Source organism: Hordeum vulgare, chromosome 1H, assembly GCF_904849725.1.
Source record: "Hordeum vulgare subsp. vulgare chromosome 1H, MorexV3_pseudomolecules_assembly, whole genome shotgun sequence".
Lineage (NCBI taxonomy): Eukaryota > Viridiplantae > Streptophyta > Magnoliopsida > Poales > Poaceae > Hordeum > Hordeum vulgare.
In genome coordinates this window covers 497523452-497528592 of record NC_058518.1, presented here as the reverse complement: position 1 = coordinate 497528592, position 5141 = coordinate 497523452, and positions in this window count along the sequence as shown.

Genomic DNA, 5141 nt, shown 5'->3' with positions numbered 1-5141 from the left:
TGGACACCGTTTAAAATTCTTGTGTGAAAAGGGTCAAAAACACGGAAAAAACAGGAACTGGCACTTGGCACTGGGTTAATAAGTTAGTCCCAAAAAAGATATAAAAGGCATACAAAACATCCAAAGTTTGACAAGATAATAGCATGGAACCATAAAAAATTATAGATACGTTGGAGACGTATCACTTCTCCTCTCCCTCCTCTCCCACGGTGCTTGGCGAAGCCGTGCCGGGAGACCTCGTAGCTCCACCGCCACCACGCCGTCGTGCTGCCGGAGCTCTTCCCCAACCTCTCCCTCCTCCTTGCTGGTTCAAGGTGCGGGAGACGTCACCGGGCTGCACGTGTGTTGAACGTGGAGGTGTCGTGGTTCGGCACTAGATCGGAATCACACCACGATCTGAATCGCAGCGAGTACGACTCCATCAACCGCGTCCTAGCAATGCTTCCGCTTAGCGATCTTCAAAGGGACGAAGTTGCTCTCACCCCTCTCTCGTTGCTGGTTTCTCCATAGGAAGATCCATGTATGGCGTAGGAAAATTTTGAATCTTTGCTACGTCACCCAACAGTGGCATCCGAGCCAGGTTTTCTATGCGTAGATTCTTTGCACGAGTAGAACACGAAGGTTGTGGGCGCTGATTTTTGTCAATTGCTTGCCACTACTAGTCTTATTCCTTTCCGGCGGTGTTGTGGGATGAAACGGCCCGGACCGACATTACACGTACGCTTACGTGACAGGTTCCACCGCCCGACATGCACATGGTGCATAAAGTGGCTAGCGGGTGACTGTCTCTCCTACTCTAGTCGCATCGGATTTGATGAAAAGGGTCCTTATGAAGGGTAAATAGCTTTGGCATATCAACGTTGTGGCTGTCACGTAGGTAAGAAGGCGTTCTTGCTAGAAACCCAAATCAGCCACGTAAAACTTGCAACAACAATTAGAGGACGTCTAACTTGTTTTTGCAGGGTATGACATGTGATGTGATATGGCCAAAGGATGTGATGTTACATGTGTGATGTATGAGATGATCATGTTATTGTAATAAGATTCACGACTTGCATGTCGATGAGTATGACAACCGGCAGGAGCCATAGGAGTTGTCTTAATTTATTGTATGAGATGCAATGCCATGTCTTTACTACTTTTACTTCATTGCTAACGGTTAGTTGTAGTAGTAGTAGTAATAGTTGGCGTGACAACTTCACAGAGACACGATGATGGAGATCATGGTGTCACATCGGTGACGATGATGATCATGCGATGCCCGAAGATGGAGATCGAAGGAGCAAAGATGATAATGGCCATATCATGTCACTATATGATTTCATGTGATGTTTATCATGTTTTTCATCTTATTGCTTAGAATGACGGTAGCATAATAAGATGATCCCTCATAAAATTTCAAGAATGTATTCCCCTAAAGTGTGCACCGTTGTGAAGGATCGTTGTCTCGAAGCACCACGTGATGATCGGGTGTGATAGATTCTAACGTTCACATACAACGGGTGTAAGCCAGATTTACACACGCGAAACACTTAGGTTGACTCGATGAGCCTAGCATGTACAGACATGGCCTCGAATACGAGAGACCGAAAGGTCGAACATGAGTTGTATGGTTGATATGATCAGCATGGAGATGCTCACCATCGACGACTAGTCCGTCTCACGTGATGATCGGACACGGGTTAGTCGACATGGATCATGTAACACTTGGATGACTAGAGGGATGTCAATTTAAGTGGGAGTTCAAACATTATTTGATTAGATGAACTTAATTATCATGAACTTAGTCTAAAAGTTGTCTTTACAAATATTGTAGATCCAATGGCCAACGCACCTGACAACCTCAATTTCAACGCATTCCTAGAGAAAAATAAGCTGAAAGATGATGGTAGCAACCATGCAGACTGGGTCCGTAACTTGAAGCTCATCCTCATTGCATCCAAGAAGGCCTATGTCCTTGATGCGCCGCTAGGTGACCCTCCTATTCCCGTGGCAACCCAAGACATTCAGAACGTTTGGCAAATGCGGAGTCATGACTACTCTCTGGTTAGGTGTGGCATGCTATACAGTTTAGAACCGGGGCTCCAAAGGCATTTTGAGCAACACGGAGCATATGAGATGTTCTGGGAGCTGAAATAGTTTTTCAAGCTCATGCCCGGGTCGAGAGATATGAAGTCTCCGACAAGTTCTTTAGCTGTAAGATGGAGGAGAACAGTTCTGTTTGTGAGCATATACTCAGAAAGAGCATCAAGTGTGGATGGTCAATAAGACCACCGGTTTCAAAAAGGGCAAGGGTAAGAAGAACTTCAAGAAAGACGGCAAAATTGTTGCCGCGTCCGGTAAGCCAGTTGCCGGGAAGAAGAAAAAGAATGGACCCAAGCCTGAGACTGAGTGCTACTATTGCAAGGGATCCGGTCACTGGAAGCGGAACTGCCCCAAGTACTTAGCGGGTAAGAAGGCCGGTAACATCAAAGGTATATATGATATACATGTTATTGATGTGTACCTTACCAGCGCTCGTAGTTTCTCCTGGGTATTTCATACCGGTGTTGTTGCTCACATTTGCAACTCAAAGCAGGAAGTGCGGAATAAACGGAGGGTGGCCAAGGATGAGGTGACGATGCGCGTCGGGAATGGTTCCAAGGTCGATGTGATCGCCGTCGGCACGCTACCTCTACATCTACCTTCGGGATTACTTTTAAACCTTAATAATTGTTATTTAGTACCAGCCTTGAGCATGAACATTGTATCAGGGTCTTGCTTAATGCGAGACGACTACTCATTTAAGTCAGAGAATAATGGTTGTTCTATTTATATGAGTGATATGTTCTATGGTCATGCTCCGTTGATGAATGGTTTATTCTTGATGAATCTCGATCGTGATGTTACACATATTCATAGTGTGAATACAAAAAGGTGTAAGGTTGATAATGATAGTCCCACATACTTGTGGCACTGCCGCCTTGGTCATATCGGTGTCGAGCGCATGAAGAAACTCCATACCGATGAACTCTTAGAGTCTCTTGATTTTGAATCATTTGACACATGTAAACCGTGCCTCATGGGCAAGATGACTAAGACTCCGTTCTTAGGAGTAATGGAGTGAGCAACCGACTTATTGGAAATAATACATACAGATGTATGTGGTCCACTGAACGTTGAAGCTCGCGGTGGCTATCGTTATGTTCTCACTCTCACTGATGATTTGAGTAGGTATGGATATATATACTTGATGAAGCAGAAGTCTGAAACATTTGAAAAGTTCAAAGAATTTCAGAGTGAGGTTGAGAGTCAACGTGACAAGAAAATAAAGTGTCTACGATCTGATCGTGGAGGAGAATATTTGAGTCACGAGTTTGGCACACAACTAAGGAAGTGTGGAATTGTTTCACAACTGACGCCGCCTGGCACACCACAACGTAACGGAGTGTCTGAACATCGTAATCACACTTTATTAGATATGGTGTGATCTATGATGTCTCTTACCGACTTACCGCTATCATTCTAGGGATACACATTGGAAATTGCATCATTCACTTTAAATAGGGCACCGTCTAAATCCGTTGAGACGACACCGTATGAATTATGGTTTGGCAAGAAACCTAAGCTGTCATTTCTAAAAGTTTGGGGCTACGATGCTTATGTGAAGAAACTTCAACCAGAAAAGCTCAAACCCAAAGCGGAGAAATAGGTATTCATAGGATACCCTAAGGAAACTATTGGGTATACCTTCTATCTTAGGTCCGAAGGTAAAATCTTTGTTGCCAAGAACGGATCCTTTCTAGATAAAGAGTTTCTCTCGAAAGAAGTAAGTGGGACGAAACTAGAACTTGAAGAGGTAATTGTTGGAAATATGCCCTAGAGGCAATAATAATTAGTTATTATTATATTTCTTTGTTCGTGATAATCGTTTATTATCCATGCTATAATTGTATTGATTGGAAACACAATACTTGTGTGAATACATAGACAAAACACTGTCCCTAGTAAGCCTCTAGTTGACTAGCTCGTTGATCAAAGATGGTCAAGGTTTCCTGGCCATAGGCAAGTGTTGTTACTTGATAACGGGATCACATCATTAGGAGAATCATGTGATGGACTAGACCCAAACTAATAGACGTAGCATGTTGATCGTGTCATTTTGTTGCTACTGTTTTCTGCGTGTCAAGTATTTGTTCCTATGACCATGAGATCATATAACTCACTGACACCGGAGGAATGCTTTCTGTGTATCAAATGTCGCAACGTAACTGGGTGACTATAAAAATGCTCTACAGGTATCTCCGAAGGTGTTCGTTGAGTTAGTATGGATCAAGACTGGGATTTGTCACTTCGTATGACGAAGAGGTCTCTCGGGGCCCACTCGGTAATACAACATCACACACAAGCCTTGCAAGCAATGTGACTTAGTGTAAGTTGCGGGATATTGTATTACGGAACGAGTAAAGAGACTTGCCGGTAAACGAGATTGAAATAGGTATACGAATACTGACGATCGAATCTCGGGCAAGTAACATACCGAAGGACAAAGGGAATGACATACGGGATTATATGAATCCTTGGCACTGAGGTTCAAACGATAAGATCTTCGTAGAATATGTAGGATCCAATATGGGCATCCAGGTCCCTCTATTGGATATTGACCGAGGAGTCTCTCTGGTCATGTCTACATAGTTCTCGAACCCGCAGGGTCTGCACACTTAAGGTTCGACGTTGTTTTATGTGTATTTGAGTTATATGGTTGGTTACCGAATGTTGTTCGGAGTCCCGGATGAGATCACGGATGTCACGAGGGTTTTCGGAGTGGTCCGGAAACGAAGATTGATATATAGGATGACCTCATTTGGTTACCGGAAGGTTTTCGTGCATTACCGGAAAAGTTTTGGGCTCATCGGTAGTGTACTGGGAGTGCCGGGAGGGGTGTCGGGGACCATCAGGAGGGGTGTCACGCCCCAAGGGGTCTCATGGGCTATGGGAAGAGATAAACCAGCCCCTAGTGGGCTGGAATAAGTTCCCACTAAGGCCCATAAGGTTTGAGAAGGAAAAAACACAAGGTGGAAAGATTTTCCAAGTGGGAAGGTGGAATCCTACTCCAAGTAGGATTGGAGTAGGACTCCTCCACCTCCAATTTCGGCCAAACC